This window comes from Mastomys coucha, unplaced genomic scaffold (assembly GCF_008632895.1).
Source record: "Mastomys coucha isolate ucsf_1 unplaced genomic scaffold, UCSF_Mcou_1 pScaffold22, whole genome shotgun sequence".
Lineage (NCBI taxonomy): Eukaryota > Metazoa > Chordata > Mammalia > Rodentia > Muridae > Mastomys > Mastomys coucha.
Window position 1 is genome coordinate 180,673,229 of NW_022196905.1, and position 13,296 is coordinate 180,686,524.

Here is a 13,296-nt window from a genome sequence, read left to right on the forward strand (position 1 = left end):
CTCGTTATTGCACCCTGCATTTCTTCCCAGGTTTTCTTGTTTTAGTGACTTGCTTTTTTATAACGATACTAATCTATGCATGACACCTACCCATTTAATGAACTTCTACTAGAAATATGCCCTCACTACTTCTTCTCAAAGAAGAACGGAGGATGCAACAGCTAGAAAGCCTGGAGGACCGGGTGACCCAGGATTAGAAGGCCGGGGTGGCTTTTGTGGAGGAATCAGCAGTGGTTTTAGGAGCAGCTGTCCTGGTCGAGTCCATAGCTGAGGGGCTCGTGGAGGTAAAGCTGAAGACAAGGAGTGAATCTCCTACACCAAGCTAGGCCGCCTGGTTAGGGACATAAAGATCAAGTCCTCGGAGGAGATCTACCTGTTCTCCTCGCCCATTAAGGAATCTGAGATTACTTTGCATAGGAAGCATCTTCTGGTCTGGTAAGTTGCTGGCAGTTACAGAGGCATGAGATGCTCTGCGGTCTCGGGATGTAAAGTCTCCTAGGGGAAAAGGCAGTGCAACCCCCTTACAGCTGACGTACAGGGCCTCGATGCAAGAATCTCACAGACTAGGTCTGAGGATTTCAGCAATGCCCTTAGCATATGGAGAAGGCGGAGTCCATTCGATTGGGGATAGAGTAGAGAACCAGCACGTGACAAAGCACTCCTTCTTAGTTTGGGGGAGCGACTCCTGTCTTCCTTTTTATTTTTCTTTTTTTTTAGCTTGAATTTTTCTTTTAATGTTCAGCTTTTTGTTTTGATTTCAAACAGATCTACACTGTTAACTGAATCAGACTCCACTGTGATTCACTTGTTTGCTTAATCAAAAAAAATTTCAAGGATGTCTGCAAATTTCAGTGGTGTATGAAATGAGAAGTGCTGTTGGTTGATTTAAGGAGAGAACAGAAATAATTTCTACTATTCCAGTACCGAAGGAAAAAAAATACTGATTTATACTGTTGTTAAAAACTACATATTGATAAAGCCCCCCTCAGAACATTTAACCTTAAAAATTATTTTGAATAACGTCTTTTATTACTAGAAGGAAACTGCAAATGACTGATAAATATCAAAAAAAGATTCACAAGTAGCTTCATTTTAAAAAGTACAAAGAGGATTTCTCTCCTGTGACTTTCTAATGTGGGACCAGCCTGGAGGTTCAGGCCACAGAAGTGGCAGGGCAGCTGGGATAGGATCATTTCTACCTCCATTTACAACTAGGAGGGATGATTGATCCACAGCCCTCTCTACATTTTTCCCGAAAAGGGGAGAGCTGGTCTCCAGGGAGTGCCCTGACCCCAAGACTCAGGCCAGATTTCCACTTACTCTCAGGTAACTTTCTAAGGCAGAACCAGCCAAGAGGCTCAGGTCAGAGAAGTGGCTGGAACAAGATCCTTTCTACCTCCCTCTACAACTAGGAGGGACTGCAGATATACAGCCCTCTCTGCACTTTTCCCAAAAGCAGAGAACTTGTCTCCAGGATGTGCTCTGACCCCAGGACTCAAGAGGGATGGCTGATCTACAAACCTCTGTGCAAAGGTCTTACCACAGGAGAGCTGATCTCCCAGAAGTGCTGACAAAGGCTTACAGACCCACGGGAGGAACAAGCTCCACCAAGAGACAAGAACATCTAACAACAGAAATCAACAGATGGCGAAATGAAAACACAAGAATATTGCCAATAGAAACTAAAACTACTTGGCATCATCAGAACCTATTATTCCCACCACAGCAAGTCCCAGATATCCCAAAACACTGGAAAAGCAAGATTTGGATCTAAACTCAAATCTCATGATGGTGATGGAGGAATTTAAGAAGGACATAAATAACTCCCTTAAAGAAATACAGGAGATCACAGGTAAATAGGTGCAAGCCCTTAAAAAGGAAAGACAAAAATCCCTTAAGGAATTACAGGAAAGCACAACAAAACAGGTGCAGGAATTGAACAAAACAATCCAGGACCAAAATATGGAAGTAGAAACAATTAAGAAATCACAAAGAGAAACAACAAGATATTTGGAGATAGAAAACCTAGGAAAGAAGTCAGGAACCAGAGATACAAGCTTCACCAATAGAATACAAGAGATAGAAGAGAGAATCTCAGGTGCAGAAGATTCCATAGAAAACATTGACATAACAGTCAAAGAAAACCAATAATGCAAAAAGTTCCTAACCCAAAACATCCAGGAAATCCAGGACACAATGAGAAGACCAAACCTCAATATATATAGATATAGAAGAGAGTGAAGACTTCCAACTTAAAAGGTCAGTAAACGTCTTCAACAAAATTTTTGAAGAAAACTTCCCTTACCAAAAAAAAAAAAAAAAAAAAAAAAAAAAAAAGGGATGCCCATGAGCATACAAGAAGCCTACAGAACTCCAAATAGTTTGGAACAGAAAACAAATTCCTCCTGCCACATAATAGTCAAAGCACCAAATGCACAAAACAAAGAAAGAATACTAAAAGCAGTAAGGGAAAAAGGTCAAGTTACATATAAAGGCAGGCCTATCAGAATTACACCAGACTTCTCACCAGAGACAATGAAAACCAGAAGATCCTGTGCTAATGTCATACAGTACCTAAAAGAACACAAATGCCAGCCCAGGCTACTATACCCTGCAAATCTCTAATTCACCATAGATGGAGAAACCAAAGTATTCCATGACAAAACCAAATTTAAACAATATCTTTCCACAAATCTAGCCCTTCAAAGGATAATAAATGGAAAACTCCAACACAAGGAGGGAAACTACATCCTAGAAAAAGTAAGAAAGTAATATTCCAACAAAACTATAAGAAGATAGCCACATGAACAGAATTCCAATTCTAACAACAAAAATAACAGGAAGCAACAATTACTTTTCCTTAATATCTATTAACATCAATGGACTCAATTCCCCAATTAAAAAAAAGCATAGGCTAAAAAACTGTATATGTAAACAGGACCCAATATTTTGCTGCATACCGGAAACCCACCTCAATGACATAGACAGACACTACCTCAGAATAAAAGTCTGGAAAACAATTTTACAAGCAAATGGTCCCAAGAAAAAAGCCGGAGTAGCCATTCTAATATCGAATAAAATCAATTTTCAGTCTAGACTGATCAAAAAAGATAAGGAGGGATACTTCATATTCATCAAAGATAAGATTTACCAAGATGAACTCTCAATTCTGAACCTCTATGCTCCAAATGCAAGGGCATCTACATACATAAAAGGAACTTTACTAAAGCTCAAAGCACACATTGCACCGCACACAATAATAGTGGCAGATTTCAACACCCCACTCTCAGCAATGGACAGATCATGGAAACAGAAACTAAACAAAGACACAGTGAGACTAACAAGTTATTAAACAGGTGTACTATCAGATATCTATAGAACTTTTATCCTAAAACAAAAGCAAAAGGATATACCTTCTTCTCAGCACCTCATGGTACCTTCTCCAAAATTGACCATATAATTGGTCACCAGATACAAGAAGACTGAAATAATTCCCTGCATCCTAACAGATCAACATGGACTAAGGCTGCTCCTCAATAACAACATAAACAATAGAAAGCCCACATACACTTGGAAGCTTAACAACACTCTACACAATGATAGCTTGGTCAAGGAAGAAATTAAAAACTTTCTTGAGTTTAATGAAAATGAACCCACAACATACCCAAACTTATGGGACACAATGAAAGAAGTCCTAAGAGGAAAACTCATAGCTTTAAGTTCCTCCAAAATGAAACTGGAGAGAGCATATAACAGCAATTTGACAGCACATCTGAATGTGCTAGAACAAAAAGAAGCAAATTCACACAAGAGGAGTCAAAGGCAGGAAATAATCAAACTCAGGGCTGAAATCAACCAAATGGAAACAACCAAATCCCTGGAGCTGGTTCTTTGAGAAAACCAACAAAATAGATAAATCCTTAGCCAGACTAACTCCAGGGCACAGAAAGAGTATCCTAATTGATAAGATCAGAAATGAAAATGGAGACATAACAACAGAAACTTAGGAAACCCAAAAAATCATGAGATCCTACTACAAGAACCTATACTCAACAAGACTGAAAACCCAGGATGAAATGAATAATTTTCGAGGCAGATACAAGGTACCAAAGTTAAATCAAGATCAGATAAATTATCTTAACAGTCCCATATCTGCTAATGAAATAGAAGCAGTCATTAATAGTCTCCCAACCAAAAAATGGCCAGGAACAGATGGATTTAGTACAGAGTTTTATCAGACCTTCAAAGAAGATCTAATACCAATACTCCTCAAACTATTCCACAAAATAGAAACAGAAGGTACTCTACCTAATATGTTCTATGAAGCCACAATTACTCTGATACCTAAACCACACAAACACCAAACGAAGAAAGAAAACTTCAGACCAATTTCGCTTATGAATATCGATGCAAAAATACTCAATAAAATTCTTGCAAATAGAATCCAAGAACATATCAAAATGATCATCCAGCATTATAAAGTAGGCTTCATCCCAGGGATGCAGGGATGGTTCAATATATGGAAATCCATCAAAGTAATTCACTATATAAACAAACTCAAAGAAAAAAAAACATGATCATCTCATTAGATGCTGAGAAAGCATTTGACAAAATCCAACACCCCTTCATGATAAAAGTCTTAGAAGGAGCAGGAATTCAAGGTCCATACCTAAACATAGTAAAAGCAATACAGAACAAACCAGTAACCAACATCAAACTAAATGGAGAGAAACTTGAAGCAATCCCACTAAAATCAGGGACTAGACAAGGCTGCCCACTCTCTCTCTCTCTACCTATTCAATATTGTACTTGAAGTGCTAGCCAGAGCAATTAGACAACAAAAGGAGATCAAAGGGATACAAATGGGAAAGGAAGAAGTCAAATTATCACTATTTGCTGATAATATGATAATATACGTAAGTGATCCAAAAAATTCCACCAGAGAGCTTCTAAACCTGATAAACAACTTCCACAAAGTATCTGGATATAAAATTAACTCAAGCAAATCAGTGGCCTTCTTCTACACAAAGGATAAACAGGCTGAGAAAGAAATTAGGGAAACAACACCCTTCACGATAGTTACAAATAATATAAAATACTTAGTGTGACTCTAACTAAGCAAGTAAAAGATCTGTTTGACAAGAAATTCAAGTCTCTGAAGGAAATTGAGGAAGATCTCAGAAGATGGAAAGATCTCCCATGCTTGTGCATTGGCAGGATTAATATAGTAAAAATGATCATCTTGCCGAAAGCAATCTACAGATTCAATGCAATCCCAATCAAAATTCCAACTAAATTCTTCACAGACTTGGAAAGAGCAATTTGCAAGTTCACCTGGAATAACAAAAACTCTAGGATAGCAAAAACTATTCTCAACAATAAAAGAACCTCTGTGGAATCACCATCCTGGACCTTAAGCTGTACTACCGAGAAATTGTGATAAAAACTGCATGGTGTTGGTACAGTGACAGGCAGGAAGATCAATGGAATAGAATTTAATATGAAGTAATGAGCCCACACACCTTTGTTCACTTGATCTTTGACAAAGGAGCTAAAACTATGTAGTGGAAAAAAGGCAGCATTTTCAACAAATGGTGCTGGATCAACTGAGGGTTAGCATATAGAAGAATGCAAATCGATCCATTCCTATCACCTTATACAAAGCTCAAATCCAAGTGGATCAAGGACCTCCACATAAAACCTGATACACTGAAATGAATAGAAAAGAAATGGGGGAGAGCCTTGAGCACATGGGTACAGGGGAAAATTTCCTGAAGAAAACACCAATAGCTTATGCTCTAAGATCAAGAATTGACAAATAGGACCTCATAAAATTACAAAGCTTCTCTAAGGCAAAGGACACTGTCAATAGAACAAAACGGCAATGGACAGATTGGGAAAGATCTTTGCCAATACTATATCTGATAGAGGGCTAATATCCAGTATATAAAAAGAACTAAAAAAGTTAGACTCCAGAGAACCAAATAACCCTATTAAAAATGGGGTACAGAGCTAAAAAAGAATTCTCAATTGGGGACTGCCAAACACGGCTGAGACACACCTAAAGAAATGTTCAACATCCTTAGTCATCAAGGAAATGCAAAGCAAAACAGCCAAAAAAGATTCCACCTCGCACCAGTCAGAATGACTAAGATCAAAAACTCAGGTGACAGCAGATGTTGGAGTGGTTGTGGAGAAAGAGGAACATTCTTCATTGCTGGTGGGATTGCAAGCTGGTACAACCATTCTGGAAATCAGTTTTGTGGTTCCTCTGGAAATTGGACATAGTTCTACCAGAGGACCCAGCTATACCACTCCTGGGCATATACCCAGAAGATGCTCCAACATGTAATAAGGACACATGCTCCACTATGTTCATAGCAGCATTATTCATGATAGCCAGAAACTGGAAACAACCCAGATGTCTCTCAACAGAGGAATGGATACAGAAAATGTGGTACATCTACACAATGGAGTACTACTCAGGTATTAAAAGCAATGAATTTTTGTAATTCTGAGGGAAATGGATAGATCTGGAGAATATCATCCTGAGTGAGGTAACCCATTCACAAAAGAACACACATGGTATGCAGTCTCTGATAAGTGGTTATTAGCCCAGAAGCTCGGTATACCCAAAATACAATACACAAACCACAAGAAACTCAAGAAGAAGGAAGACTAAAGTGTGCATACTTCATTCCTTCTTAAAAGGGGGAACAAAATACACATGGAAGGGGTTGCAGAGACAAACTATGAAGCAGAGACTGAAGGAAGGTCAATCCAGAGACTGCTCCACCTGGGAATCCTTCCCATATTCAATTATCAAATCCAGATACTATTGTGGATGCCAGCATGTGCTGGCAGACAGGAGCCTGATATAGCTGTCTCCTGAGAGACTCTGACAGTTCCCCACTAATACAGAAGTAGAGGCTCAAAGCCATCCATTGAACTGAGTACAGGCTCCCCAGTGAGAGAGCTAGAGAAAGGACACAATGAGCTGAAGGGTTTGCAGCCCCTTAGGTCGAACAACAATCTGAACTAACTAGTACCCTCAGAGCTCCCAGAGTTTTGTATAGCACAGATGTCCTTGTTGGTCATCAATGGGAGGAGAGGCCCTTGGTCTTGTGAAGTTTCTATGCCCCAGTGTAGGGGAATTCCAGACCTAGGAAGCAGGAGAGGGTACACTGTTGAGCAGGTGGAGAGAGGAGGGAATATTGTTCTTTTTTTTCTTTTTTTTTCTGAGGGGAACCCCGGAAAGGAGATATCATATGACATGTAAATAAAGAAAATACCTGATTAAAGAAAAAAGGACAAAGAGGTTCTTTTGTGAAATGCCCAAAGCTCCAATGTTTTTTTTGTAGTTGCTTAACTAAATCATGTGATTATTGAGTGTACAGATGTAAAAGCTCTCACTGAAGGCTGAGATACTTGCATCTGCTATCCCTGTGAACTATACTTCCACCACCACTGAAACCCTGGTACTGAAATGGTAACATGGGGGCACAGAGGCCAGTCTCAGAGCAGGTAAGCCAAGGTTACCCAAAAGGGTCAGCTTGCAGAAAGGTCAAAAAAGGAAAGGCAAGTGGAATAATTACTTAACAGCACGTTTACTCTCTACAAAGAAATCACATATGGATTGAAATTTGAAGAACAGATTATGATCATTTTGACCTCTGGTCAAATCCTTATACTTCAGAACTTTGAGGCAGACATGACATCCTGTGGCATTGTCTTTATTACAGGTACTTGGGACTGTCGCCAAAAGCCATGCTCTCCTAAAAAGTAACTTCTTCTCTTTGATTAAAAAGTATAGTTAGATAAAGGAAACCCACATATATTTAAAAATTAAGTTTATTCAAGATTTTTGGATGTTACACTGATAGCATTTAAGTTTGAATTGGTATTGAAGAAGCAGGCTCTCTGCATTTCAAATGATTCAAATGTCACATTTATTTTCCTCTTTGTTTCGATGGTGGTTTGACTTTTCTTCTTTTAATAAAATTAATAAAATTGTGAAATAGTAGCAAGGATTACCTGAGGTGTCTTGTCTAATTGTGCTTTAGCCAGGACGGACATGGCTTAAATCATAAACTAAAGATTAAAGTACAAAGAAGTATAAAGTTCATGTTGCTTCCTCCTGTGATAGCATTTGTCTTCCCTAACCACATAGCACAATCTCACTGATTCATGGGACATTAAATGAATTCTGTGGGTTAATGCATAAGACTTACTCGTGTCCATTTTCACCCAAGATCCTTACTCTCTAACATTCTTGATCCTCTTTAAACATTTCAGTATCTAAACATACTGCAATGTTAATAGCCAAGAGAAAAGCCATTATGTGTACGCTGGTCACCATGATCAGTGTGGTATCCTTTCATTTGTTACTGTTGTTGTTCTGTTTTGTTGTTTCTGTTTTTTTTTTTTTAAATAAACCATCACACCCTTCAAGCCAAAAAAAAGAAAAGAAAGAAAGAAAAAAAAAAGAAATCTGAGATTATTGACTTTTTTCCTGGGTGCATCCCCAAAGGATGAGGTTCTGAAAATCATGCCAGTGTAGAAGCAGACTCAGGCTGGCCAGAAGACCAGCTTCAAGGCATTCGTCGCTATTGGGAACTACAGTGGTCACATTGGTCTTGGTGTTAAGGGCTCCAAGGAGGTTGCCACTGCCATCCGAGGGGCCATCATCTTGGCCAAGCTTTCCATCATCCCAGTATGGAGAGGCTACTGGGAGAAAAAGATTGGCAAGCCCCACAATGTTCCATACAAGGTGATGGGCTGCTGTGGCTCTGTGCTGGTGCGTCTCATCCCTGCCCCCAGAGGCACTGGCATTGTCTCTGCTCCTGTGCCCAAGAAGCTCCTGATGATAGCTGGTATAGATGACTGCTACACTTCAGCCAGAGGCTGCACTGCCACCCTGGGCAACTTTGCCAAGACCACCTTTGATGCCATGTCCAAGACCTACAGCTACCGACCTCTGGAAAAGTCTCCTTGTCAGGAATTCACTAATCATCTTGTGAAAACCCATACCAGAGTCAATTCAGTGGACCCAGGCTCCAGCTGTGGCTACCTCATAAGGGTTTTTAACATAAGAAAAATAAATGAACTAAGTTTGTTAAAAAAAGAATTCCCTCACTTATATTTCCAGTGGACTTAGTTGGGATGAATTTGAAATACACATTTTATGCCACTGTATTCTTTCCAACACCTAAGCCCTCAGGTAAGTTGACTGAAGACTGTGTCATTTAAAGTTGAACCACACAAACTGCCTGGTGAATGGATCTGGTCTGATTATTACTGGCCAACACTATCCTGAACAGTGCTCTCTTTATCTGTTTAGTAATTTCTCTACCACTAGAAAATCATCATTTCCACTACACATTGGCAGAGTCCTACTTGACATGAACTCCTAAACTGTCTAAACATCACATTGCACAACTGTTCCCCTCCCCTGCTCTTCTGAGGCTAATGTTTAGAGAATCAACATGCTTTGTAAAATGAGGGTTTAAACACTCTAAACTTCTGCCATTTTATTAGGAGTAATTGATGTGACAGAGATCCTGTTTTAACTAGTTTTTAAAACTGGCACATTAAAAATGCTGACTGACTTCCAATGCAGCAATTAAGTTATAAAATTAAATCATGAATCTTATACTTTCTATCAATTTTCCTCTCCATGGGAAATATTGTAACTGACACAAAGGCGAAATAGGAATGGAAATTTGAGGCATGGGGCATTGCAAAGAAACAATTTATTAACAAAGCACACTGCTCTACACACTCATCCAACATTAAATTAAAACATCACTTACAAATAAATACTAAGTGAGGAATGTTATGTTCTACAATAAAATAATAAAGAAGAAAAACTACAGAATCATACATGTGTGTGATCATACACATAAATATTATTGAAAACAGATCCATATGTACATGTGTGCACATGTGTATAAGAGAGATATGCATGTGTCCTTGTCAAGTAAATGAGCATTCCTAAGTATTTAAAAGCTGAAGTCAAAAAAATATGACCAGAGAAATTTGTTGCTTGTTTCTGTCCAGGTGCCTCCATGGGACTTCTTCTCACCCACCATCCAGGTGCCTCCATGGGGCTTCTTCCCACCCACCATCTTCCCACCCATGTTCTTCTCACCCACTGTCTTCAGCACTCTAGAGAATGCAGGGATTACATAAACACAATGGTGGAGGAACAAAAAGCCTGTGTATTTTATTAAAAGAAAACTCAAGAACCAATCAGCAGAGCTCCGTTGTTAAAGAAAATTCCTGATGTCCAAAGTTCAGTTTTGGAAGATCAAGTGGTTTTGTTAGGGACACAATCTAGCTAGCAGTCTCTGCAAATACCCGTGAAGCTACAACAATCTACTGGTTTTATTTCTGTGGATTCAAAGAAATCCTAGAAATCCCATCAGCCTTTGAACTGTGCATACCATTCCAAACAGATTATGTGCATTTTATCACACTAAGTGTGTATTTAATTTATTATTTTAATAGTCAATACTATGCAGTTTAATATTTGAAACATCTTTATGATATCACATAACAGATTTTACTGGAGTTATTTGTGTGCAACTCAAAACAAAGACTAAAAACTCAGCCTAGACTATATCTTAATTCTTTTCTATTCCTGACACATAGAACCTTCCAGGTGTAGAGATATCCTTTATTTCTATCAAATAAGAAAAAATCAGTGAATGGTATAGAACACAGATGAAAATTATTCTTATATATATTATATATCCATTTATATATATCCATTTATATGTTTATATATCTTATATATTCATTTATACATTTGTATATTTAAGCATATTGATGTGTTCATAATTTATAAAAAATTATTTCCCTTCTTTATAAAGTTGTGGTTAAATAAGTAGTAATTTGTATCTAGCATAATAAAAGAAAATACAAATGAATGATGGAAGCAGATCCAACAACTAATAACTATTTCTCTTTAGAGATTTTTTAATATAAGGGTATTTTATAAACGCACTGTGTATTTACTTTATTGCCAATAACAACACAGACTATTTCAGTGAATCAATTATTGTAGGGTTACAAAGATCCCCAACTCATCTATTTTTATGGTTGAAGATAGTATAAATCTGTTAGATTTGAAGCAATTATTTCATTTATTCAAAAAGTACAAATGAATGATCAATTAAAGACAGTAAGTGGTAGCAAGAGTAACAAGTTTGTATCTATAAAACTTTTACCATTTCAGTAATAATGCTGTCAATTATCTAGAAACTTTTAACTGAGTCCTTACTCAGTTTTTAAATAAATTGTATATGAATTATTAAAAATATACTTTCATAATTTGTTATGATACTACACTTGGCATTTTCTTATTAGTGAGAAAAATAAATAATAATTTTCTTTTCTACTGTATTTCTCTGCCCAATAAATAAATTCACAGTCTAATAATTTTCTCCTGCAAAAGTTATTAATGATTTTCATTATAATACCATAAAGCAGATATAATAGTTTGAAATTTACATATATACAAGAGTCAGATATATTTATAACTATATGTATGTATATATCAAAATTATTCATTATATGCTTGTGTATAAATTATTTCTAAACAATAAATATGGAAAACATATTAGAAGAAAAAAGTTCAAACTTACTCAACTCTCTAAAGAATGAAATGCAAATTAAATGCATAATGTATTTTGAAAGTAATAAAAACTATAGCTAGAACGCATATTAAGAAAATTTTTCTGTTTAATTTTACTGTGTCAAGGAAAACAAATTTTTTATACTTAATTACTTCTCAGGAATTCAAACTCTTTAGATGATTTTTAAATTATGGAAAATAGATGTATTAATTACTGAGTAATAAGAATAAGGTATTTTCAAATGAGCTTTGTACACAAGGTTCAGAATCCTAATTTCTTTGTTTTCTTGTAGGTTTTTAACTACACTCCTACCTGGAGATACAATTTCCATAACACAGTGCTGAGAGCTCACAAAGTCTCACTGATTAACAGCATTCTCATTTGTTACAGAAATAGTAACTAGATGTAATCTGAGATAATGAAGTGTTTTTCCTCTCATATCATGTAGAAAAATTTATTCATTTTTCAAAACTCACCTTATATATGTATTTTCCCTCTCCCTGATTTTATCAATGCCTCCATTTGCATATTGTTTTAAATGGACTTACACTTAGCATACTGTATCCTTCAAAACATGGTTCATGGATTTCTTTCTTTTAAACTGCAAATTCCAAAATGTCAGGCCTAGGTTAGTCCTATATTCTTCCCCATTTCGCACACAATGTACCTCCTTCATACAATGAAAGTTAGCTGAATTTTTATTGACACATTTCACTAAGAAAATCATTTTACTTAGCTAAGTTGCTTTGCCAAAAGTAATCACAGTATTTATTAGAGCTCTGTAACAGGATAGTGTTATATAGTTTATTTGTAGCCAGTTGACTTGTTTAAAATGTCCTAGAAAACTAAAAATATGAAAGTAACAGAATTTGTTATGGATAAGTAACTGCATACTAAATTTTATTCACAGTATAAATATAATTAGATAGCTCTGTAAGTCAAACTGTCATGAAAAGAAGAGGCATTCCCAATTTGATCAAAATGAAGTTTGCAGGACTGTGGTTGCCTTATAGTTAAATAAGAATAATTAATGAGAATCTATCTATTTTAGATTGATTCTTAGATTTCTAGCCAACCCAGGAAAGAAGATCTAAATGCTGCTTCTGCTGCTGCTGCTGTTGTTGTTGTTGTTGATGATGATGATGATGGTGATGATGATGATGATGATGATGATGATGATGATGATGATGATGATGATGATGATGATGATGATGATGATGTTTGGACAAAGGTACTTACAGCAAAGGACTATACTCAAATAAGCCAAACACTTTTCTTTGAGATAGGATAGAGAAGCAAATTACGTAAATGGAGCTTGTCAATGGGGACATATAATGTTATAATTTAGAATCCTGCGTACTCCTACCATGTTGGTGGTTTAAACATTAAATGTCCCCAGTTGGCCCATATGTTTGAACAATTGATCCTAATGGAACACAGGGGGTGCCAGGCTCAGCTCCTGACAGCCTGGAGCTAGGAGAGCAAGGAATCTCTGGTGCTGTGCTGCATCTGACAGCCCACCAGGAGTGCCCAGCTGTCAGCTAAGTGGCAGCCAGAAACAAGGGGCCAAAGCCCCAATTAGACAACAACCTGGTGGCCAATGTGGTACAGACAAGGTGTTACAAATGTTTTATGAAAATTGCAAATTACAAACCTC

General features: G+C 37.1%; 1 pseudogene; it reads left to right on the forward strand.

The window, feature by feature from the left end:
* Positions 1-9,077, forward strand: part of LOC116104779 — a 127,827-nt pseudogene extending 118,750 nt beyond the window's left edge.
* The last annotated feature ends 4,219 nt before the right edge of the window (positions 9,078-13,296 follow it).